We start from the raw sequence: 27,384 nt of genomic DNA, 5'->3' as shown, positions 1-27,384 counted from the left end.
CAGCAGCATTAGGCGTTCCACAATGCCTGGGATGTACATGGTGGTGAGGCGGCGAAGGCTACAGCGAGCAGCACGGAGGAGACGCATGAGGCAGGCAAGGATTTACCGGCAGCGGGTCACCTTGCTGGGCCAAACCAGAGAACAGATTTATGCAAAATACAGGCTGAATGGAGAAATGATCACCTGGCTGATACAAGAACTCGACCCCATCATGCAGCACACAACAAGGCGAAACAATTCTGTGCCCACACATGTGCAGGTATTGTGCAGCCTGCACCTCCTGGCCTCCGGCAGTTTCCAGGGCATAGTAGCCGCTGCTGGGGGGATATCCCAGCCCACCATGTCACGCTGCCTCCACACTTTTGTTGACGCCATGCTCAGCCAGCTCCACCGGCACATCACATTTCCCACGAGCCAACAGGAATTGGACCTGACAAAACTACAATTTTATAATGTTGCCCATTTTCCCCATGTCCTCGGCTGCATAGACTGTACCCACGTCGCCATCTGCCCACCAGCTGGCACGGAGTATATGTACCGCAACAGGAAGTCCTACCACTCCCTCAACATACAGATGGTCTGCAATGCCAAGACCATCATCACTGACATTGTCGCACAGTACCCAGGGAGTACCCATGACTCCTTTATCTTCAGGCACAGCGGACTCCACACACGACTGATCAGGGGAGAGTTTGGGGAAGGACACCTACTTGGTAAGTACACTTTGTCGACAATGTCACATTGCTATGAAGTAACTGCGCTGCACAGGCAATCAACATCTGCTCCTCTCATTCAGGTGACAGTGGCTACGCCCTACGGGAATACCTCCTGACCCCTTACCTCAACCCTGCCACACCTCAGCAACGCCGCTACAATGTTGCGCACATCCAGACAAGGAACTGTATTGAAAGGACATTTGGCCTGCTCAAGAGCAGGTTCCGTATACTGCACAAGACAGGTGGGGCCATGTATTACAGTCCTGCAGCGTGCTGCCGCATTGTGGCTGTCTGTGCAATGCTTCATAACATTGCAACCAAGCGCCGGATACCAGTTGACATATCAGGCAGTGAATCTGAGGGGGACGACCGGCCACCAGCACATGCGCACCATGCACGCGGGGAGAACCCAGCTGAAGGCCACAGACGTCGCAACCACATCACAGCTAACAATTTCTAGCCCACCCCCTTCCCCCACCCCACATATCACAATTGCATGCAAAATGTAATGATTACACAAGGCGAATGTGTGCAGCAAAATAAATGTATTTGTTTGATTCACAAGAAAAAAGGGTCATGGTAACAACTATTTACAAAATGCAGTATTCCTACACACAGCATGAGACGGTTCATGGCAGGCTTAGCTTCAGCCTGCGCCTGTGTCCCTGACACAATGTCATTGGCGCCTCCGGCGCACAATTCCCAGGCGCCTGTGAGGCTCTTCCTCATCCTGGGCAGCTGTACCAGGCGTAGCCCTGGTGCTGCGCCTAGGTGGGGGAGCCTGCGTGGCAGAGTGGCTGCTGACACTCGAGGCACCCTCACTCGCATCGTCTCCCCCCACAATGGCCGGTAGCACAGGTGCATGCAGTGCGGTGACGGCGGTGGTCAAGTGCTCCAGCACCCGGGTAATGTCCTCACAGCACTGGACCAGTTGGTGCTGCTGGGTCAACGAGCGCCGCGCCAGCTGGGTGGTGGCATTTGCTGACACATAATTGGAGCGACTATAGGTGGACAGCCGGCTCAGCAGCTGGTGGTGGCGCCTGCTTGCAACACTGCGGTGCTTCACCAGCGCTGCAGTATTGTCCTCCATAGCCGCCGTCATGCGGTCCATGGCCGCCGTCATGCGGTCCATCCGCTCGCCGACTCCCGCCACATTGCGGCCAATCTTATGCAGCTGGAGCTGGATGGCTCCTTGCTGCTGCGACTGGCGCTGGTGTATTCGGAGCATGCGCCGCTCCACGCTCATGCAGGCATGGAGATGCCCATTGCCCCTCCTGCTGTTGGGCCGCTGTGTAGCGGATGTGGCTGGCCCAGATCTTGTTGGACGTGCTGCAGGTGTTGTAGCAGCTGGTGTTGCAGGTGCGGCAGGCACTGGAGGCACATTGGTGGGGTGCCTGGCTCTGGCAGCCGGTGGGCCTGCAGATGTTGCAGCAGGTAAGGCGGGGGCCTGGCCTTGGCAGCCGGTGGGCCTGCAGATGTTGCAGCAGGTAAGGTGGGGGCTCTGGTCTTGGCAGCCGGTGGGCCTGCAGATGTTGCAGCAGGTAAGGTGGGGGCTCTGGTCTTGGCAGCCAGTGGGCCTGCAGATGTTGCAGCAGGTAAGGTGGGGGCTCTGGTCTTGGCAGCCGGTGGGCCTGCAGATGTTGCAGCAGGTAAGGTGGGGGCTCTGGTCTTGGCAGCCGGTGGGCCTGCAGATGTTGCAGCAGGTACGGTGGGGGGCCTGGCTGCTGGTGTTTGCGCAGCGGCAGGGGCTGGTGGCTGGGTATCGGGTAGGGATCCCTCCTCCTGGGCCTCCTCATCGATCAGCAGCCTCTCGCTGTCACTGCTATCATCCGCACCTGTGAGGGTAAGTGGATACTCATTAGGTGCATGTGACTGTCAGACGTGCAGATGTTACATGCATGCTGGGTGTCATTCCCTGGATGGCTGTGGATTGCGCACTTTGGAACCTTTCTGGCCGCATTCTGGTACTACTACATTGTGGACATACTACGTCTCCCACAATGCTTCAGGGCATTTCCTGATGCACAACAGAGGCATGACTAAGGGCCAATGAGTGAGCCTATTTGGTCAGGGGCGGTCATAGGGGACAGGGTCGCAGTCGCATGCCACTTACCTTGGGTGTCTTGGGTGGGGCGGGAGGAGTCCAGAGGGGTCACGCCAACACACGCCTCCCTCTCCATGGTGTCCTCTACCTGGTCCTCCAGGGGGGTGTTGGGTTGGACAGTCGGTCCACCACCTCCGGTGCCTGATGCCTCACCAAGGCGCTCCGCCACCCTCTCCTTGGCAGGCCCCCAGAGGTCGTACCACCGCTTTTTCAGCTCCTCCAATGACCTGTCCGCAATGCCCACAGAGTTGACCCTGGAGGCAATCCCCACCCAGATCCTCCGCTTCTCCTGCTCTGGGACCCTCCTTGAGTTGGCACCAAACAGCTGGTCGTGGTTGGCCACCACCCCTTCTATAAGGTTCTCCAGCTCCTGCTCGGAGAACTTTAGTTTGCGCTTGCGGCCAGCGCTGGTGCTGGGGCCAGGGAGAGGTTCGTCGGACATGGCGGTCGCAATTTCGGCAGAGTCGGGAGTCGCTAACGGAGGTTTAGCGGCAGCTTTCCGTCGTCAACACTCGAATGATAGCGTCACTGTGGTGTTTGGGGGTGGGATTTGGCTGCTTCCTGGTTGTGATGTCATCACGGTGCTCGGAATGCGTCTTCCCGTTTTCCAGATCCCGCAAGAATGCGACTCGCTATCCCGATCGCACGGGATTGCGAGTCGCAATCACGTGCGATCGGGATTGCGAGTCGCAATCACGTGCGATCGGGATTGCGAGTCGCAATCCCGATCGCAGGTGGCCGGAAATAGCGATTTTTCTGCGTTTTTTGTAGGTCGCTAACGGCTTTAGCGCCCGCGTGCGAGTCGCTATTTTTTTCCCGAAAAGTACATGAATGCCGTTTTGCGTTTCCTCAATAGCGAGTCGCTATTAATCGCTATTAGGGACACGCAAAACGGCCCGTACATGAATCAGGCTGTTAGAGTGGGCACATGAAGCCAGTAACAGGAATGCCGACAAAGGAGACGCTGCCTCTATGAAGGACGCCGACGAGGAGAACGACGACCCGAAGTGAAGGTGAGTGCCCCGGAAACTGACTATTCTCTCCCGAAGCAGGAATGCGAAGTGTCTCCGATTGGAATCAGTGAGCTTTTGTGCTTCCCGGCCGGTTCCCACACATGCGCAAAGGCAGGAGACAGCCATATTTGTAGTTCGCCGGTAGCATGTGACCGGCAAACATGACATATGTTTCTTGCCTATTTGAAAAGTCCAACAGGATCTCGGCAATTCATCAGGACATGTAATCTTGGTCTACTCTTTAGGGGGCGGCAGATAATGTACGAAGGAGGTCAAAGTCACATCCCCGGATGTCAGGATACCTAATCGTCCTGGTGTGTGAAAAAAGTATATATTATAAGTGAGGTATAGTGATACCTTCCGGAGATAGATGCACCGGGAAGATAAGGTCGTAATGCCCCAGCAGGGACAAATGGTAGATTCGCTTAAGTGGCGAAGGGGACCAAATTGTGTCCTGAGCGGTTCCCAGTGCAGGACCTACCCAGTGCAGATCATCCCAGGGTGGTCACTGTAATTCACTGAGAACGTGGAAGGCTCAGATATTAAGGCCTTTGTGATTTCACTGCCACAGGATTCAGCCTTAAAAAATTGGTCAGATATCAAACTCTCTTCTGAAATCCAGGAGGTAATATTGAGATCCATTTAATAGGAAACCAGGCGACAGAAGCCAAGGTGAATTTTTGTCAACTTACTAACTTACACTACTAAGGAGGCTATTCTGTCCTCAGCTTTGAAAGAAGGTTCTTTCTTAGCAGGCTCCTAATCCTTTTTGATAAGGTCAGCCATACTACCGCACCAAGTGTAACTGCAACACAAGATAGATGGACTGCTGAATGATTGCAACATTCTCCTCCAGGCAAGAGATCTGGGTTAAATCCATTGTTCTTTTGTCTACTATGCCACCCCAGTTTGGACCCAGCCATATGCAAATCATTCTTGACCCTGTGCTTCATGGGAACAGTCCAGACCGAACTGCCAAGCCAGGTCCTCCCTGGACCGGAAATAGGCATCCTCGGACCAGTTTCCAGGATGTCACCCTTCATCAGCCAGGCTAGCTTGAATCCAGTGAGCAAGGGACCCATGCCTGGGCATACCCATCCCACTTAGGGTGAAAAGTGTAACTGCAACAAATGATGGACAGAATCCTGAATGATTCAAACATTCTCCCCCAGTCAAGAGATCTGGGTTAAATCAATTGTTCTTTTGCCCACTACACCACCCAAGTTTAGACCCAGCAATATGCAAATCAATCTTGACCCTGTGCCACTTGAGAATACCTCACTAGGGCAGTGGGAGCTGGGGAAAAGGATGGAGGAATTGAATAAACTTGGTGCTAAAGCCCAGTTAAAATGTCCGGCCTCCCTGCAAACAATGTGGAATAACCATATGTATATCCATCGCTCCGTGGAGGAAGCTTATATGTTGATTGAAAAAAACAGGAAGGGAGCTAGCAAATAAAGGGGAGGGGTGATAAGGTGGGAGGTTTGAATGTTGGCCTTATATATAGTGTTTATTTTTTAGCCTTTTTTAGGCCGCTAGGCTTTATGCCTACATTGGTTGGGGGGGTTCTCCAGGGATGGGAGGGTAGGGCATTGGGGGTGAGTGGGAGGACAGTTAGGTGGAAGAGCACAAGGTGGGGAGTTGTGGGTAAAAATAAAAAAATTATCACTCTATCTATCTAACTTGGAATGGAACTTATTGGAGGTCGGAAATGTGTTGTATCTGGGGCCTCCAGCCTCTGTAGTCCACAGACTTCAATGTGCACAAAATGCGGCTGCAAGAATCCTAACAGGAACTAAAGCGAGGAGCTCGGCCAAGCCAGCCCTCAGAAACCTGCACTGGTTGCCAGTAAAAGAACGGGTCAACTTCAAAACCCTGTGCATTGCCCACAGAATAATGCATGATGAAGGCCCCCCATTCTCAGACCACTTCTGACACAGCACCAGTCCAGTAGACAATTAAGATCTAACTCCCTATCCCTCGCAAACGTCCCTAGAATTAGGAAGGCCAGAACCGGCGGTCGCCTGTTCTCTTACAATGCCCCCAGATTGTGGAACTCCCTCCCACTCTCTCTGAGGCAAGAACACAACCACCTCAGGTTCAGGAAGCGACTAAAAACCTGGCTCTTCCCCTAAATTTCCCCTGATTACCTCTCCCCTGTTTCCCCACCCTGCTGGAGTTATGGTCACTAGCGCTGGGATGCCCTAGGGTAGCTACGCGCTCTATAAATCCCAAAATCAAATCAAATCAAATCAATTGTAATGGGGGAACTTTAATGTTCTACTGGACCCTGTACAGGATAGATCCATCAAAGGTTGCTAAGACAACACTCCTTGTGTGCGTCGGACGTTAAAAAATATGCTGCTTGAACTGGGTCTCTAAGATGTATGGAGATATAAGATGGGGGTACAGTCAGGGCTTCACATTTCATAGTAAAAACCATGGCCACTTTTCAAGGTTGGACTATCTTTTTGTAGATAGGACTATCATTGAAGAAATAACGTCTATAAACATCCTCCCAGGCCACATCTCGGACCATGCTTCGATGGCTCTCTCCTTAGTTGGGTATTGTGGACCTCCTAGATAAAGATGGATTCTAAGGAGAGCCATTCTCTCTAATACTGAGATGGGGGAGATATTAAAGCGGGCATGCAGAATGTTCTTTAAGGACAACCTCGGCTCTGCCTCCCTGGACATTGTATGGGACACGTTCCAGGCTTATCTGAGAGGGGAGTTACAAAGCCTGTCCTCTGCTCAAAAAAAGGTTGAACGTTTAAGCTTAAAGGCTTTGGAGTATAAAGTAGGCTCATTAGGGGTCATTTGCTTCAAGCTAGAATGAGGCCCCCCGATGTCCACGCAAGGTTACAGAAGCAACTTGAAGATGTGAAGCTAGAGTACAGGGTCTATTTGGGTCAAAAATGCAGAGCTCCGTGTAATGCCAGGTCTTTTCAGATCTTTGAATACAGGGAAAAATCAGGTGCTTTATTGGCCTGGAAGGCTCAGGCAGACAGGTCTAGGGATTTTATTAATAAATTGGTTGTGAATGATAGAGGGGAAATCTTGGGAAAGCAGGAGGATATGTAGGCCTCCTTAGTGTCTCTATTTTCTAGTTTATATGGGGAAGAAACCTCTCCCAATTTAGAATATATTAAGGCCTGGTTGAGAAAGCTGCAGCTACCCAGTTTCACAGATACGAGTGGTAAGGCACTTGATGCTCCAATAACTAAGGAGGAGATTTGCTTAAGTATAATTAAAAGTAGGAAGGTTAAAGCTCAGGTATGGAGGCTCTACTGAACGAAGTGTATAATCTTTTAATAGAGAAGTTGACACAATGCTTGGAAGATTTGTTTAATTCAATCTATATGCATGGTGGACAGGTCCCTAAGTCCTGGAAAGAGGCCACAATAGTGCTTATTTTGAAACCTTCCAAGGATCCTACTCAAGTGGATACCTATTGGTCAATATCCCTGTTTAATGTGGACTATAAAAGATTTTTATATGTTTTTTTAGGTATTTTGGTTAAGCTTCCCGCTCGGCTTATACACTTAGAGACGAAGGGTTTTATCCTCAAGCGATATATACAGGAGCAAACCCAACAGTTAATTGGCACTATAGATCTTGCCATAGAACGATCTGCTCCTCTGGCTGTAGAAGCGTTGGATGCTGCTAAGGCGTTCAACCGAGTAAGTTGAGTCTTCCTTTGGGAGGTTTTGAGCACAATGGGATCTGGCCCTAAATTTCTTAATACACTTAAGGTGGTATGTGAAGGAGCATTGGTTAGGATTTTCTTTAATGGTACATCAACCCCCAGCTTTAATATAGTAAGAGGGACACAACAGGGATGCCCTCTGTCTCCTCTTCTTTTTGATATTTACATAGAGCCTCTTGCTCAGCAGCTGATTTTGGATGCTTCTGTTGTTCCATTTAGTTCTTTATTATCCTCAAGCGATATATACAGGAGCAAACCCAACAGTTAATTGGCACTATAGATCTTGCCATAGAACGATCTGCTCCTCTGGCTGTAGAAGCGTTGGATGCTGCTAAGGCGTTCAACCGAGTAAGTTGAGTCTTCCTTTGGGAGGTTTTGAGCACAATGGGATCTGGCCCTAAATTTCTTAATACACTTAAGGTGGTATGTGAAGGAGCATTGGTTAGGATTTTCTTTAATGGTACATCAACCCCCAGCTTTAATATAGTAAGAGGGACACAACAGGGCTGCCCTCTGTCTCCTCTTCTTTTTGATATTTACATAGAGCCTCTTGCTCAGCAGCTGATTTTGGATGCTTCTGTTGTTCCATTTAGTTCTCCACCCTACATCTGCAAAGTCATGCTTTATGCCGACAACCTATTTATTCACACAGCTAATCCTCTGATTTCGATTCCGAGGGTGGAACAATTATTGGACAAATTTGGCTCCCTCTCTGGTTACTTAGTAAACACTGTTAAAACCGAGGTTATGTATTGAAACATCACAGATTGGGAGGGGAGAGTAAGTTCCAATTTTAGATATTTGGGCATTACAGTAATCAGTTATATAGATGAAATTCCACAGCTTAATTTGTTAAGGGTCACTAAAGAAATCAACTGACTATTAAGTAGATGGAAAAATCTCCCGTTGACAATTTTTGGATGTGTTAATTTAATAAAAAAAATATTCTTCCTAAATTAGCCTATCTTTTTAACGCTATCGCTCTTGGGTTTCCCAAACAAGGTACAGATACAATTCATGGGCAGGTTGCAAGCTTTACTTGGGCTTACAAAGGAGCTAGGTTGTCTTGGAAAAAACTCAGACACACGTTGACTAAAGGGGGATTGGCCTTACCTGATTTCAACTGGCACTGTGTCGTTTTCCAGTTTAAAAGTATTCGAATACTCCTGGTAAAGCCGTATGATTCCACTTGGAAGAAACTTTTGGTGGAGATGGTGAGGCATTGGAGTGTGGAGGGCTTTCTGTATAAGTTTGGTGCTCCCAGTTTTTTTGAGAAAGTTTAACTAAAAGTATTCAGTTCTGCATTAAATACATAAGAGTAGGTGGGGCATTGGTTATTATTCAGACTTAGTCTAAGTTTGGGACTCTCCCGGAAACCCAGAATGTTTTAGGGATGCCTTAAGTCTTCCACTTAGGAAGGCGGGGGTTACAACATGGTCAGATCTATCCAAGTGCTAAAGGCTAAAACTCGTAATGAGCTGTCCAGATTTAAATGTATCCAACTATAATCTTGGTTTATGGCATCTAAAAAGGAGATTGGGGGTGATTGTGAGTTGAAGTCTTCTCTTCAGGACGTTTGACCTAAGAACAAGGAGGTTGCAAGGTGGTACGAGAGACTCCTGGTGGCAGAGGAAAAGATGCTGCCACCTGCCTATTCGGTGTGGAGTTGAACTCTTCTTGTGCGAAATATTAAGACACTATGGGATAAATCTTTGAAGACTGTACTCGACTGTCAAACCAGCTAACCTGAAGAGGAACCACTTCTTCGCTATTAATTACCTTTATTGGACCCCACACATAATATCCAAGTGTGCCCCTCGACCTCCCCCTAAGTGTGTAAGGTGTGGCTGTGCAGGAACTAATAATGTTCATATTTTTGTCAAATGCTCGTACCTCGGTGACTTTTGGGGCGGAATAGAATTTGCACTAAAAGGTATCATTGGTCGGAAGATCAAATTGAATGCAATGATTATTCTTCAATGAGAAGATGGAGTACTAACTAAGCTGTTGAGGCGGTCCCACAGAAGGTTGCTCTTTTATTTGATTGTTATCTCCAGAAGGGCAATCTGTTTGAAATGGAGGGACCCTTTGACTCTGAGAGTGGAAGAATGGGTCAGGGCTGCTGCTATGATCTGTCAGTTGGATCAGGGAACAGCAAAGAGCCCCACTTCGACTATATGGACTGATGTCTTAATCTGGTGCAGCTCTTCGGGTGTTGGTTATCCGTCCCAATGATTACACCGAGTCACTGGCAAAGGTGATGGTCCAGTTTGGAAATGGACCCGGGCGAATGCAGTGACCCCAGGGTGGATAGTTAAATGGTGTGGTTTATTGATTATTGCAGACACTCTTTGATGATATGAGGGTTTTAAAAAAAAAAAGAATAACACATTTTGTTACTCTACTGTCTACCGTGAAGATTGCAGGCTCAAGAAAGCTGGTATTATGAATAATATTCAAAACGTATGCTTTTTATTTTATTTATTTATTTTATTTATTATATTTCTAGCGCGCACTGTCACCTAGCAGGCATCCTGGCGCTGGCAATTCAGAGTCACAAGTATTGGGCCGCACTGCAGAGGACCGCCTAAATCTTCGGAAACAACCATGTTTTTAGTCTTCTTTTGAAAGGGAGAAGGTCACTGACTTGTTCCAGAGGCAGAGCATTCCAAAGCTTCACAGCTGAGACCCCGAAATGTCTGCCACCTGCTCTCATTTTCCTAAATCTAGGTATCTTTACTAGCTTCGCCCCTGAGGAGCGCAGAATTCTAGCAGGAACATACCATTCAAATTTTCTTTGGAAGGAGACGGGCCCCAGCCCATGCAGGGCTTTAAACACTAAACAAAGAGACTTAAACTGAACTCTCTGTCTCAGTGGGAGCCAGTGCAACGCGGCCAAGGCCAAGGAAGAAGAAGACCTTCTGGACCAGCCAAGCACTAGTTTGGCTGCTGTTGACTGAATCCTCTGCAGCCTGTCAAGAAGGAAGTTCGGAGATTCAAGTGATTACGCATAAAGTAACAGGGCTTTGCAGTAATCTAATCTGCTAAGAATTGTACTGCGAGCAATAAGCGCGCGCGCCAAAAGCAGAGGGAAAATCTTCTGCAAAGATTTCATAATGGCTAAACAACAACCCACTGTTTTCGTCAGCTGCGCTTACATAGTAAGTTTACTATCAAATATAACGCCCAGATTACGAACAGTCTTTACAGGCTGAATGACAGTCGGGGTGTCGATGGGCCAAAAATTACTAGGCAGCCCGGAGGGACTCTTTCCGTAGCACAGTAGAGCACCTCCGTCTTGTCAGAATTAAATTGCAGCAAAATTTCCCTCAGCCAAACCGCCGTGTCCCGCAGGCAGCTATGAAACACTTCCAATGAAGTTGACTGATCCCCCTCAGGAGAGAGGATCAGCTGCGTGTCATCAGCATAATTTACAATATTAATATGTTGTTTGATTACCATAATTAGAGGTTTCATATAAATATTAAATAGAATGGGGCCGTAGTGTAGTTCCTATATTCCCAATAGGCTCTGCGCATTAGAATAGTATATCCTATAGATTAGATGTAGGACTGAGGTCGACTAGGTCTCTATCAAATATACTAGACTTAATTGTGTGTACCAGCTAGCTCAGAGGTCACTAGAAACTTTCTCAAATTCACATGAAGGGATTAGTCTCTGACAACCGCATAAACATGACAACTTTGTTTCCCCAAGATAAAACGTATCTTCAGAGTTGTGGAAACAATAGATAGATTTTAACTCAATCGTGCATGCAGAGAAGTAGAGAGACGGGCGTTTTCAATAGAAAGGTTTGAAAAACAGTCTACTTTCTCAAGCATAAGAAATGAACTGCTACAATCATAAAACTGGTTGTAAGAAATAATGCATACAGTATAAAGAGTAGAATATAATAATACTGTAAGAGAATTGTTGGTTCCTAAACCATAGATAAATACATACATAAATAACAAAGCTAAAAAGTACTCAACTGGTGCTTCTAAAATACGCCTACCCCGATGTACCTAACCTAAGCTTAGTACGAGGGAAGAAGTAAGTGAGGTGTAGCATAAATGTAGTATTCTTTTGCCAAGAATCTGCCCAAGATTTCTCTATGGCACTAATCAGCTCCGTAACTTAGTTTAGAATGAAGAAGGTCAGTCTTGGTACTCGATTTCCAAACAACCCGCAAGGGTAGCTTGGAAACACTGGAGCTGGATTTCTCGGTAGGAGAAAAGACAGCGTCTCTCTCAGTGCGTCTGCTGGAGGGCCGGCTTTCTACAGCACTTGCTGTAGCAGGGCGCGTCGGGCAAGTAGATAGTCGAACTGCTCCAAACCACCGTGTGTTTGCTTGGGCGAGTGTTGGCATACTTATACAGTGAAGGTGCCGAATAAATCGTTGTAGATTTTCGGAACTAATGGAAGTAGCCCTGCCGTACATGGACTGCATGAGCTATGCAAAATATGGTTATGATTTCTATGCCTATATAAGGATATGGTGATTTATACCTATATATGGGCATGAATCGGGAAATTTACAATAGTGTCCTAAAATGGTTTACAACACCCACTCTACGCTATTATGTTCATCTAAGAGTACATACTAAAACATAGAAGCCAGAGTATGTGTTTTTACAATCCTACCCAATGGATCACAAAATGAGCATTTGTACAGTATGCATCTAAAAGCAATGATTTGATTGTAAGCATATGATATGATATTAGAAATGCGAACGAAATGAATCACGAAATTTACATTTATGAAATGGCTCTAGGTACAGAAGAGAAATTCGAGACCATCCCATAGCAGAATATACAAGCTAGTTTGATTTGTGCATTAGATCAATATTATTTCTAGGAAGTAGTCAAAGAATTCTTGTTCTCGAAGAATAGTTCTACTTTAAGCAGATTACTTTGTGCCAAAGTTCAGTCTGTTTTGGAAAAAATCAAATTAAAATGTAGTGAAATAGAGTTCCAAACTTGGAAGCTTTTATCTTGAAAAAAGTGAAGGTCGAATTTCAGAGTTCCAAAAGAACGCTGTGTGATAATTTCAAAAGTTAATCTCGGTGTCAGGAGAAAACATTAAGTCATCAAGGCTGGCAAAAAATGTAGGTGAAAGTTCGACCACTTCATTAAGAAGATGAATTGTACACAGATGAGAATCGTCGCCGTCATCTGCGTTAGCAATGCTCATAACAGATGGTACCTGTGTGCCTGTTGGTCCGCGTATCTCACCTCCAGTTGTATTTGCCTGTGAGATCTCAATGAATGCCATCATCAGGATTGGTAGCCGCTGTTGGCAACGCCACACATGAGCCGTTACCGACCCAGTAATGCATCAGCATCCGTTGACATAACCGATGGTAGTGTTAGACAGACATCTAACACGCATTCCTCTTCACAAAGCAGGCATCGTAGAACAGGTAAGATGCAATCTTGCCAGATTGGTCTGAATGACAGGAACCATGTGGTATTCAGATCTCTTAAACGAGCCAAGCCAAGGATCTGTGTTATTCTGTCACGGTACCTCATAGCTTGCAGCGCATTTTCCACGCTGGCTTGGGTATCACTGGTGGCCGGATGTGCCATAACAGAGCAGGAGGAATAAAAATAAGATCCTTGCTACGAGTCCCAAAATGAGAGGCAGGCCGCCGAACACAGAGTGTACGAAATTATGAAAAATGCACAGGACTGCTTCAAAGGGTGCTAACAGTCCCGAAAAAATTGTCTTAAATACATGTGCAATACCGCTGGTATCAGACATGTGAAAGATACGACCTAACATTTCTGCGAAATGTACTGGGCAGTTTGTTGATAGTAATGCATGTATCTCTGCAGAAGTCCTTGCAACTTGCAGATCATACGTCTCTTTGGACGAGGTCAGTGGCACAGTTTTTTGCAAAAGAATGGCTTTCATTCTGCTTAAAGTATCAATTTGTATAGAAGAGATGTTCAGTGAAGGCCAAAGTGGTGATGCCCCGTCTGTCTTGGTTTTAGGAAACAATACTTGCAAACAGCAAGTGACCCTGGCTGACAAGGAACGAGATAGCTTTTTCCTGGCCTCATTCCACAACAGCTGTGATCATTTAACATAATGTAGCTACCATTGGAAAGCTGCCTGAAAATTGGATCTATCACCGCTGTCGGCAAACCTTGCAGGTGGCAAGAAAGGTTATTGGAAGAACCTTCGCAGGCTCTGTGTAAATTAATACCTTGACACAAAAGTGTACCGCTTAGTGAGTTTTCACAATTTTTACCACTAAGAAATACTTCCTTTCCCCCACTCCAACATTTGTGTATGTATGGTAAATCCCAGGTCGACTTAATGTGTTCTGTACTCAACCTTTCATACAGGCCTGCTGGTATGTGTTTTAAGCAATACTGAAACTGGAAAGTCGTCACTGGTATTGTGATGGTGCCATGTATTATCCATTCAACTGATGGTTTCTCAGAAACTGTCAATGGTAATCTCTCCAGTTGTTCTATGCTCAGCACCGTATAGTCTGCTCCCCTCTGTGCCAACAAGATTTATTTATCTGTAAGGTTAAAAACAGTAAACAATGACGTAGTGTTGATTAAACGCCAGGGCACATAGCCAGAACGAAGGTTTTGTAACGTCCAGCCTAACAGTACTATAGAACGTAATTGAGACTGGCCATGTTGTAACATTAGCAAGTCCTGTTCCGTTATATCTATGGCAGAGGATACAATGCTGTCCAAAGAAAATATTCTGGACGACTGAGTTGTTAACCCATTGTCAACTACAGAGAGTGATTTCTCTAGGTTAATACGATCAATTTCTCGTATTCTTTCAGCTGTTTAAATTTATGTGACTTTCCATGCTTCATTGTATTCTGCGTATATACCGGGGAATATGAAACGTTTATGACATGGATTACGAGGTCCCAGTAAGAATTCTTGTAAAAACGCCATCTTTAAGCAAAGATAAGTGTTGTTTTATTTCTGGAAGTGTGAATTTCTGCAGCCACTCAAGGCATAGTTTTCCTACACTATAAGTTGTTATTATCCCTGGATGTTGTCTTTGGATATATCTTGGATCTGGCCGAGTTACTGTAAACCCTTGTGTTTTGTTCAGGAATCTATATTGACAGTTATTTGTGTCTGTGGGCCAGATTAACCATTTTTTCCATTCAGGATTTGTTCTGTTTTGTTGTAAAATATAATTTTCGTCTAACTCCTCATCCAAAGTTAAATTACTATCAGGTGTGGGCTTAGGTATGGACGGTTTGTTTAAATCTTTTATCTTAGCAATGCCAAGACAAGATGTCTGTTGAACAGTGTCATTTAGGAACATCATTTGTTCTGGGATGATGCAGCCTCTGAACAATGCTTCTAAATGTTGTACCTGCCAGTCTTTTGTGCCCCAAACAGTTTTTGTCTCAATGTTGTCTTTCCAAAAGTGAAAGCCTAAGGTGGACAATTGAGCATAAAAGGTCGCAGAATAAATTTGTTTAGTGTTTGTCAACACACTTTTCATGCCTGTCTTATTCATATTTTTAAAGTAAAAACTTTCTGGGTTTGTAACATTAATACCTTTAAAATATGGACATTTTCTAATAAACATTTTAGAGCTACCTTTTGGTGGAGTTGGACAATGTTCCCATTTATTATAAGTTAAAACATTTCAAGGGTTTGCAGATTTATGCAAGTAATGATGGCCAAATGATTAAAACAAAACATTTCATCATAATTTGCTGAACCTTCTAAGTATTCCTGTTTTGTAAATTTTGCTGACATTTCTAAGTCTGCCATCATGTTATTAACAGTCTTAAAGTCCCAATCATCAGAAAATGTGCTGGGTGAAATGAAATCACTCAAGGAAACTTTAAATTGGTGTGGAATATTCAGCAGCTCGACAAGGCCATAAATGTCATAATCAATTGTATCCCAAGCTATTCCACCAGGTAGAGGAACCGCTGTGATGTTCACTGATGACAGGTCTCGTTGTTCACGATGAGATGATTTGTGTGGCTTCAGGAGCAAGTTGATGTTCTTACTTGCTGTGTCCATTTTACTATATTTTCCATCTATCAGCTTTCCCAAACTTAAAACAAGAACGAGACATAGTAGGAGAAAAAGTACACTTAACACAATCCAAATTTCAATCCAAGGTAAAACCAGATATGCATTTGTAAGCTCTTGACCAAGTTCCTTTACTTTTTCCATGAAAGTTTTATTTGCTGGCGTAGTTTCAGGTTCACTGGGATCCTCTGAAAAGTTATCAAAGTTGATAAAATAGCCAGAGGCAGTTCTGTCAATAGTTGGTATTGCATCCGGATTCTTTAAAATTGCTGGAGTTGCTTGTTCCCTTGACATGTTTGTATAGTCAAATGCTACATCATTGTAGACTGGAGTTTCTTGATGTACTGTTATTTGGGTTTCAAGAGGCACAAGTTCCATGGCTTTATTGCATAGTCCTTCTTTTCTCACTTTAGAATCTTCAAAGGTGATGAGTCTTTCAGTTTGAACCTCTTGGATGGTAGCAAGATTTGGTCGTCTGCTACATCTTGGGAGCCCACTGGGCCTACTACTTATTATCGGCCACATGGTGTGGTTTTACCAGGTCAATTAACACATACCGATTCTCCTTTTTTCCAGCAAGGGGCGGCAGTAGTACTGTTCTTGATCCGTGGATTGCTAGTACAGGTACTGGTTTTCTGTAAGAAGGCCCAAATTCCTTCTTGTCCGCTATTTTCTCCCTGACTAGATCCCCAATCTTTGGAATCCAGACAGGTCTTGCTGGGACAGGTGGTTTTTCTTCAGTGGTCATTGGCTTTTCGCTGGTATTGCTTAGACTTCTTCTTAATTCATTCAAGTCCTGTAAAACAGCCAAACGATCTTTGATATCAAAGGGTTTTTGTACCACCACTGAAGTGTGTCAATCGAGGTTTCAACCAACATTCTAGTACCAAAATGGATTTCATATGGAGTGATTCCACCCAGAGAATTTCTTGGCAGGTTATTAAGACTACGTTGGACATTTATTAGATGTTTGACCCACCCATCACCCGAACCTAATACCCTAGCTGTTATAGATTGCTTTATGTCACGGTTTTTTCTCTCCACAACCAAATTTCCCTCAGGATGGAATGGACTCGAAAATCGCAATGCAACGCCCAAACTGGCCATGGCCTCCTTGTAAGCCCTAGAGCTAAACGCAGGATCCTGGTCAGAATGTAGCATGTCGATTGCGTATGTGCCGATAAAGACTCGCAAATCTTTTATAACAGTTCGGGCGTCAGCTGAGCGCTGAGGCCACATCCAAATGAATCTTGTCTTAATATTTGTGGGACTGCATCAGTCCATTCGGACGTCCGCATGTAGAAAGCCTTATGCTGTCCAACAGTGGTGTCTGTACTGGGCTGGCTACGCTGTAGTCAGGAATCTGGTGGTGTTCAAGGCTGTGGTATTTGTAACAGTCATCGTAATTAATTCCGAATTCGTATACATGAGCTTTCATCCCTGGCCACCAGTACATCTCTTCTAATTCTACTAGAGATTTAGAGATCCCTTGCTGTATCAGACCCTCTCCCATATGTGCTTCGTGAATCAGAGCACCTCTCTAGTTCCTGTTTGGAATTACCCTATCCCCCACTCCAGGGATTTGAGCAAAAGGAACAGAGTTTGCAACAATTATGTATTTATATTTGAGTGGATAATTTAGAGGTAACGCTGCTCCGCTGCCTTTGCTCTTGGCATTGACAGCGAGCATTGTTTCACCATCTATTGTTGTTTTTGAATGATTGATAGCAGCTACGGAAGCCGTTTGCACAGCTGCCTTTGCGGCTTCATCAGCCAATGAATTCCCTTCAACGTGAACGCCATCACGCTGATGACTCAGTGTATTGATCACATGAGTCTTTTGTAGTTCTTTCTGTAAAAGAACTACTTGTTCCCAAAGCATTTTATGCTTGATTGTGCCACCTTTTGCGTTTTTAAAACCATTTTGAACCCATTTCTGCAGATATTCATTGTAAGAATGGACGCAGTAATACGAATCCCACACTATGAGTGTGGGGAATTCACGATCGGTATTTTCCAGCGCCATCTTGAAAGCTTGGAGTTCAGCTCGCTGAGCTGTACAGTCTTCTTAAGATACTGGGCCTCATTTATGAGAAATTACGCATCGCTGCCTGAAAGCAGCGATGCGTCACTTCTCAGTGCACACTCCTTGCGTTGTGATTGATGCGTCATATTTATAATATGACGCATCATGTCGCAAGGAGTTACATATACGTTAGTATTTCTGACATATCTGTAGGCGCAAAAGTGACGCATTGCTGGAGTGTGTCACAAAGGTGACGCGACTCCAGCAATGTGTACTTTCACATCAGCAAATCCCATGTTGTTAGTGCCTGCGTCAGTCTTACGCCTGCCATGAAGCAGGCGTAAGATTTTGACGCATTAGCGGCCAAGAAATGGCACAGTGAAATCTTATAGATTTCACTGCGTCACTTCCATGACCCTTTTTTGCGTCAAAACGCCCCCCCATGCATACATTATACCTGGCGCAGGTATAATGTGGCGCTGCGGTTTACAAAGTGATGCATCTACCTAGATACGTCACTTTGTAAATATGGCACAACAAGGCGCATTTTTTACGCCACTGGTGAGTCACAAACAGTGGTGCACCAGCAGCGTAAAATTGACGCACAGCCTCATAAATGAGGCCCTTAGTTTTTGTGACCATAGGTCGGAATTTACCATCGTTCCAGCGACCTTTAACAATCGCGCATGCTGCACTATAAGCTTGTTTACCCCCAATTGCGGGCTGTGCTGATCCGTCTGTATATATTATACAGCCATAATGTTCTAGAGGTAGAATTTCAGTAGGCAGAGGACATTCTTGTTCGTATTGGAGAAATTCTTGTGTCTTCAAGTAAGGGTCAAAAACGTATTCAAGGTCTGTTGCAGCAAGAGAATTAACCCATTGTATCCATCTTGGATGTAGAGCTTTTGCATTTGGAATGCTAGCCTTTGTCACTGCCTCTAAGGCAGGTACAGGTGTAACAACTTTTATTTGTTTACCCTGTGCGAGGGCTCTCTCCTTTGCTCCAGCAGTCTAAACCGCTGTCAGAATTTTTTCTGTTGAAGTGAATTTCATTTTAGCTTGTGTGTACACGTGTGATTTGTAAGCTATTAGTTCCTTTTCACCTTCATTAAAGGTTAGGTATGTGATTCCGCATCTCCCTGGGATAATTCGGATTACAAGGTTGCGTACATTGTCGCGTGTTTGTAAGTGTGTTGTTGCCAACATGTCTGTTTGTACTGAACGCAAAATTTCTGTGTGTTTTTGAGTCCAATTAGTTTGTTTGAAATCAGGTTTGATTAGTTCGTAGAGAGGTTTAACCCTTTCTGCGTAATTCAGAATGTAAGTTCTTCCGAAGTTTAGGAATCCTAGAATTGACTGTAAGTTTTTCAGCGTTTTTAGAGTTTGGAGCAGCGCACATTTTTCTAAAAAGTTTGCTGCCAGGCTTTTGCCTTCACTTGAAAGTTTGTATCCTAAGAATAGGACATCGAGGTGGGCAATTCTTTATTTTTTAAAGTTGAATTTAAACCCTTCTGAGGCGAACCCAAGTATTATGGTGTTCACCCGGTTCAAGTGCCTGTCCAAATCATCATCTGTAAGATAGATGTCATCGACATAAGATAATGCCTCATTATCATACGTTTGTAGTAACTCTGTTACTCTGGCTGAAAATAATCCAGGACTGTTCTTGAATCCCTGGGGGACACGAAAAAAGTGTTTTTTGTGTCCCCATTATTGAGAAAGCGGTCAAATACCTGCATTCTGGTGCAATGTTTTGACAGAAGAAACCGTTTGAAATATCTAAAGTAGTTTTATATTTCTTCCGAACGATATTATTCATTAGTGCTGCACTGTATGAATTTTGTACTGCAAAAGTTTTGCAACAAGAGTTTAAATGTCTGTAATCCAAAACTAGATGATATGTTTCGTCTGGTTTGGAGACAGGAAACAAAGGATTGTTCATTGACGAGGTGCATGTTTCATTCACCCATTGGTATTCAAGTTGATCTAAGATCTCCCTGACTTGTTTTATAGCTTCCTGCTTAACTGGATACTGTCTCTGAGCAGTTGGTTGATTTTTTTAACTGAATTTTATGGTGAGGAGAGTCCTCATCCCATCCCACATGATTTTTATATAATGCTTGAGCCTGGGCAGCAGCCCATTTTCTGGCATAGGTGTATTTTTTTATGAATAGGAATATGATTAGAGAAGGCTGGCATAATGATCTCTTCGCCATGTGGGCACTCCCGGACAAATTCAGGTGGCCAGTCTTTTTCAGCTAGAAGGATGTCATAACCTTTAGATAATGTTTCCCAAAAGAGTGCTTTTATCTTCCTAGTTATATCCCCCTCTATTCGGAATGTTACTTCTTATAACTTATGGGGTACACTAACCCTGGTGTCAGCAGTTTCAACCTGAATGTATTCATTCAGATCCACTGTCTCCAGATGATCTTTCAGGATCCTGCAAGCTATGGTGACCTCTGCTACTCTGTCCAGCATTATCTGGGCCCACTCCCCGTTCTTGAGTTGTGTCCTCAAGATCCTCGGCATGTCTGATTTTTAGACTTGCTACCTTCTTTTTGGAGAATTGGGTTTTCTTATTTTTCTGAACATGCTGATTGTCTTTGGACTTCACGCATTCTTCCTTGTGTTCTGATCGTCCTCTTCTTTTGGATTTCTGCGAGGAAGTCTGAAAGGTACGAGAGGATCGTGTATCAGTATCTTGATATCTATCAGGTTTTTTTTATATTATCCCTATTTCTAAGGTTATATCTCTTTTCAGAGTGCTCCTTTTGAGGAGCCCTACCTCTGGACTGAGCGCGCTTCTCTTTAGGTAGTGACTGTCTACTATTTTCCCAATTCTTTTTAGGAGTAGTTAAATTGTTTTTGATAAAAACTTTTTCAGGATTTTCTGTTAGTTCAGGCTTTACAGGTTTCCCTCCCAAACTATCTCTTCCTAGTTCATCATAGGATTTTTCAATAATTCTGCCAAGTTCATACGGTTGCTCAGCAATATCAAGTTCTTTTAATTTTTGGCAGATTGCCACTGATGCTGCTTTACCTTTAATGTTAGCTAATAAGGTAGCTGAGACCTGTTTAAAATCTTTCAGTAATTTCATACCTAGATTCAAGGCCGGTTCTGGACCGTATTCATTATAAATCTGTCTCAGAACGTCTGGTATTACCGCCATAGACAGGACACCATGTGTTTTTGTGTAGATTGAAGCAAAGACTGTACCCCAAGTGTCACAGTCCTCCACGTGTGGTGCAATTCCCATTGGTAAACAGATTGTTTGAATCCTGTGTTTTTCATGAGGTGTACTATCGGGAAATACTGCCTCTATTTGAGTAATTTTCTGGGCTAACCAGAATGGAATTTGTTCCCTTTTTGCGGGCAATTTACCAATGACTGATTGTATAGTCTGTGGTGTGATTTTGTTTGTGTTCCCCTGATGAGGGGTGTGTTGTGGAATTCTTATTGCAGGTTGGACCGTTAAGGTCCGCATGACATATTGTACCAATTGTCCATGTATTTTAATTAATTGTTTTAGCTGAGCTAACAGTTCTGGTCCTGTCATTTGTTTAATGTCAGGATGTGGTGTATAGCGGGCTAGTACCAGCCATGTAGCTCCTGGTCTACCTAGTGGACCGAGCCTGGGAATGTGATTTTTGATGTTGTAGGGTGCCTTTACCCCAGAGCTGATGCACTTGGTAAGTTAGTTTCAATGTCTGTCGAAAAGGACGTATTACGCTGGAAGTTCCTCTATCTTATCGAAGTGGAACACATGTGTTGTTGGATTTGCCTGTGGAAAGACAATCCATGAATAGAATACCTCTGTCTGTCGATATTCATGTGCCTCTATGACAAATATGACTCTACCACCTCTTGCTGATAGGCCATTATCTATAAGCTTTATAGCTATGGTTTTCCTCACGTTTTCCAGGATGATTATAGCATCCGGGTCATTTTGTTGGAACCCTGTAACGTCAAAAACCTGTTGGGATGCAGTACTTGCAGCTCCACTGCCCCCGGGATTATCTTCATTGGACATTTTGTTAAGAAGGTTTGCAGAGCAAGTTTCTTTTTTTTTTTTAAATATCTTTTTATTTTTCCAATCTGTGCACATTGTACATTTAAACATTTCATATCAATCATAAGTTAAAAAATAAAGAAGTAAATCATCATATTATATATATACAGTACAGCTTATATCTCTGTATTACAAAAAAAAAAAAGGAGCCTTAATCTTGATGCGAACCCATACTCTCTTTCCATCTGGCTATAGGTTCCCAGATTCTCAGTCCTCTCATCTTACCCCTCACACCTTTCCGAGCATATATAGGTTTTTCCAAGTTATATGCCGCTAGTAAATTAGCCAGCCAATTTTGCATAGCAGGTGGGTTGCAGAGCAAGTTTCAAGGAAATAAAGAGAAGGTGCACAATATTTTGGAACACTGTATCCTTCAACGTTGAACAAACCAAAAATTAATACATAGGATTTTCATCCTACTCAGTTATATGGCGATATTTTATCCTTTAACCCACTCCAGACGTCTATTGGAGTTTTTACGGGATAAAAGGGTCTCTGTGAAAAGCACAACTGAGTTACTCAAGTATCTAGCGTTAAATTAGTGCCTTACCAAACGTTGGGCGCCATGTAATGTAGTTCCTATATTCCCAATAGGCTCTGCTCATTGGAATAGTATATCCTATAGATTAGATGTAGGACTGAGGTCGACTAGGTCTCTATCGAATATACTAGACTTAATTGTGTGTGCCAGCTAGCTCAGAGGTCACTAGAAACGTTCTCGAATTCACAAGAAGGGATTTTTCTATGACAACCGCATAAACATGACAACTTTGTTTCCCCAAGATAAAACGTATATTCAGAGTCGTGGAAACAATAGATAGATATTTCACTCAGTCAATCGCGCATGCTTCATTTCACCAGAGGCGCAGAGAAATAGAGAGACAGGCGTTTTCAATAAAAAGGTTTTATTGAACAGTCTTCTTTCTCAAGCATAAGAAATGAACTGCTACAATCGTAAAACTGGTTGTAAAATGCAATGTATACAGTATAAAGAGTAGAATAAAATAATACTGTAAGAGCATTGTATGGTTCCTAAACCATAGATAAATACATACATAAATTTCACAGCTAAAAAGTACTCAACTGGTGTTTCTAAAATACGCCTACCCAGATGTACCTAACCTAAGCTTAGTAATAGGGAAGAAGTAAGTGAAGTCTAGCATAAATATAGTATTCTTTTGCCAAGAATCTGCCCAAGATTTCTCTAAGGGTCTAATCAGCTCCGTACCTTAGTTTAGAATTAAGAAGGTCAGTCTCGGGGTTCGATTTCCCAACAATCCGCAAGGGTAGCTTACAAACACTGGAGCTGGAATTCTCGGCAGGAGAAAAGACAGCGTCTCTCTCAGTGCGTCTGCTGGAGGGTCGGCTTCCTTCGGCAGTTGTTGTAGCAGGGCGCGTTGGGCAAGTAGATAGTCGAACTGGGCATATTTATACCGTGAAGGTGCTGAGTTTGACGTAAAGGTGGACATAATGACGTCATTAAAGACTCTCGGTTCTTTGAAAACTCCATGAGTTCTTGGACAAGTCAGTTCTCGAGCAAGGGAAAGTCCCTAGCTGCTGAAGCCGAGTTTTCCAAGAAATCGTTGTAGATTTTCAGAACTAGTGGAAGTAGCCCTGCCGTATTTGGACTGCATGAGCTATGCCTAATATGGTTATGATTTCTATGCCTATATAAGGATGAGATATAAGGATAAGGATATGGTGATTTATACCTATATAAGGGCATGAATCAGGAAATTTACAATAGTGTCCTAAAATGGTTTACAACAGGGCTAATGGCAGAGCCCTGTGGTACAACATGCACAATTTTAGTGAAAGCAGATTGATAAGGAGAGAGGAACACTGCTTGCTGTCTATCCAGTAGAAAAGACTGAAACCACCTTAGAGCACAACCCGTCACCCCCACCTCTCTCAACCTTCTCAGCAGGATTCCATGATTGACCATGTCGAAGGCAGCAGACAGGTCAAGCAGAATAAGTACTGATGCCTGACCCCTGTCTGCCCGCCTCCGAAGTTCATCCATCACGGTCACCAAGGCCGTCTCGGTGCCATGGGACGGGCAAAATCCAAATTGGACCTCCTCCAATAAATTTTGTTGTTCCAAATGTTTGGAAAGAGTGCTACTCACTACTTGTTCCACAATTGTAGCAGGAAAAGGCAAGAGAGAGATGGGCCTATAATTTTTAGGGCACTCCGGGTCAAGGGAAGGCTTCTTTAACAGGGGTGTCACCACAGCTTGCTTCCACTGAGATGGAACCACGCCGTCAGTAAGCGACTGATTACAGATCTGATGGAGTGTAGAAAACAACTCTACCTTAAATTCTTTCCAGATTTTATAGGGCATCGGATCTAAAGGGGACCCAGAATGAATACCACACGCCAGTCCATAAAAGTCCTCTGCCTCAAGGGGCAGAAACTCGGATAGGTGATTGGCAAGTCCGCCTTCTAAATTAACACCCTCCGCCTCCACACCTGTTACCATCATGTCCTCAGTGCCTGAAGACGTGGTATCTCCCACCTCAAATAGAGGATAAACCCCACCCAAATCATCAATGATGTTTTTTACTTTATCATGAAAGAACCTGACCAGGTTCTGTCACAGTACTTGAGAGGGGGGAATCACGTTCTTAGAGCACTCCGGGTTGGTCAGGCTGTTCAAGATGTTAAAAATGCTTCTAGAAATATTAGGAGCATTGAGAATCAAGGTGGAGAAATGTTCTGCCTTGGCCTTGTTAATCGCCTACTTTTAGCCCACCATCATGCTTTTCCAGGTGAGCTTATCCTCATCCTGTTAACCATGTCTCCATCTCCTCTCAGCATGTTTACAGACAAGTTTTAGATTTTTCAGACTTTCATTAAACCACGGGGCTGAGGGTCTGCCCCTCTTACAATGTTTTTTTAAAGGGTCTAATGAGTCCAGAGCCAAGGTGATTTTCATACAGAAAGCAGAGTAGTTCTCCTCAACTTGCACAACTGAGGAAAAACAGGCCCCTCTTACGCAGAAGAGCCTTCCAGTCTCTGCTCATATATTCACACGAGGGGTAAGCTGCCGAGTGGTTTGCATGGCAAGGTTCACATAAAATGTAATCAGAAAATGGTCTGTCCCGACCATAGGCAGAATTTCCCCAATGAACACATGATTAGCCTCTGAGAAAATTAAATCCAAAAGATGCCCTCCAATATGAGTAACCTTGGACACCCTTTGGAAAAGACCAAGGCCTTCACAGGACTGAAGGATGTTAACATAACCTGCATCAAAGGGGGCCATTTAGCGAGAGGTTAAAATCACCCAAGATCACCAACCTACGGTGAGTAGCGGCCATATTAGTAAAGGTCTCCAGCAGCAATTAGGGCCCCTGGGCATCTGTAACAGATAATCCCCGTTAGAGCCTGGCCAGAGTCATACTTAATAACAAGGCCTAATAGTTCAAAAACTGGGACCACATCGATGTCTATAGTAGCCGGATTCAGGGTGTTTCTGTATATCACCCCAACCCCCCACCCCTCCCCCTAAGTCTGAGTTTTTGGCAGACCTTATAACCAGGTGGGCAAGCCAGTCCCACGTCGACCTCACAGTCTGACTGGGTCCAGGTGTCTGTCATGAACAGCACTTCAAGTTCATGAACTTCCAGCAACAGCTGAATTACCACCTTATGCTTAGACAGCGATCTAACATTTAGAAGCCCACAAGATAAAAAGCCCTTAGCAAGGAAATCTGACAGAGGAGAGGCAAACTCAGCAAAGCAAAGGGCCCCCTGCCATTACCTACCGCATCAATATGCCGAAGTTCCGCACTGGAATAACTGAGCAAGCGGCGCCCATTATCAGATTTTTGAGAAGTCTTTCTGTTTTCTGCTCATGCTCTAGCAGTTGAGTTCACGAGAGAGTGGCCATGGTCAGGGGCCACTCCCAACCCCAATGTTGTGTTCTGTTTCATTAATATATACAGTATACCTGCAGTTTTCCATGACCTTGCAGCATGGTTAGAAAAAAAATATGAGGTCCCACTCCCACTCCCACTATATTTGCCAACCAGCACCATATGTCTTTCATAGACCATTATTGCATGCCTGGCTTGTCTAACATTGTGACCCAACCAAATGCCTAGAGTGATATTTTTGTTAGAAGTTGCTGCATTGATAACCAAATAGTAGTGATGTATTGCGGTTGTATATTTGATTGAAAAAAATAATGGGTGGGTATCTGGCATCTAAAATATCTATAATGTTATTTTCTGGCCTCACAGACCACTAGTGATGCCGGCTCCAGGGCCACTGCAGGAGGAGAGTCCTAGGGAGGGGGAGAAGCAGTGGCATGGATTGGTACTGCTAAGTCATATCATTGCTTGCTTATTGACAATTACTACAAACTCATGAGCTAGTACCAGGGCATCATCAACTCATGACGGTGCACCCCCTAGCTTTACCAGCTTCAGCGGTGTTTGAGTTATTATGGTTTCTTCTATCTGCAACTCATCAAAAGCTCACATAATGAGCGTGGATGGCTTAAGTGAAACGTGACAGAACGGAAGGTTAAAAGAAAGGAAAATGGTATATGAGTGCAAGGGTGGGTGGGTGGGTGGGTGAAAAGGTGTGTGGGTGGGTAAAGGAATGGATGGGTGAAAAGATTGTTGGAAGAAAGGGTGGATGCTGAATGGATGAATAATGGATTTGAAATTTTGGTGAAAGACTGGATGAGAGAAAGTAAAGCTTAATCATGGCGCCTATGGGTGAATTCAAATGAAAGAATGAATGAATATTTGGATTGTTGATGAATAAGCAAGGCAGTTCAGCTGCTCAGCTACTTCACTTACTTTATTTCTGAAATGTTATCAAAGCTATGGTTCAAAGTGGGGGTATTTTTAATTTTTTGTTCTACTCCTTTGACTCACTGTATTTGTCAAGTGAGCCAGATGTATCAAACCCATCATTCATCACCTCCTTCTCCCCACTCATTGCAATTTGCCATCTATGACTGAAGTGTGATATGGTTAAATTCTGCAGTGTTGGCTGTGCAATGTGTGTCTACTCTGCTGAAGTTAACTCAGCAGTTAGAAACGTTTCAATGCATTGCAAACAGAACACACACGGTGTGTTTCCCTTTGCCCACTTAGTCACCTCTTAGTACTTAAGTCCTTGATTTTTTCCTAAGTTCTTATGTCCCAGCCTGCCAAAAAAATGCTAAATCTATTCTTGGCATGTTACACATTTGATTTTATAATCATGTGAAGTGAACTGATTCCAGAATACATTTTGTGGTTTCCAAAAGCAGATTCATTCTATACCTGTCCAGATGTTTTCCTTTCAACTTCCGCTGACTAGTACAGTGACTGAATAATCCAAAAATGATGAATCAATGGTCAGTGCAGTGACCTCTCTATTCTATATTAAAAGTTCTACCTTACCTGCCTAACCCCTCTACCCTACCTTGCAGTAGAGAAAGGCAAGTTTCCTATCCTTACTTACTGCTGAGCAAGTTATTTTGTTGGAAATAATATGTGGTGTTGAGCGAGGCCAGTGAATAAAGTGGGAGTAAGTGAATGATTTGATGTTATATTTGGTGTATGGGATACTCTGTGACAAACAAGCCAAATTAAATTATAGCCCATTTCTTTTCCCTGTAGTGCAGTCCACCATTTTCCCCAGTGTCTACTTTTGGCATACATGATATTATCTGCATTTCATAAGTGTGGTGTGT

This window comes from Lissotriton helveticus, chromosome 4_1 (assembly GCF_964261635.1).
Source record: "Lissotriton helveticus chromosome 4_1, aLisHel1.1, whole genome shotgun sequence".
Taxonomy (NCBI): Eukaryota; Metazoa; Chordata; class Amphibia; order Caudata; family Salamandridae; genus Lissotriton; species Lissotriton helveticus.
Note: the sequence above shows the minus strand (reverse complement) of the source record.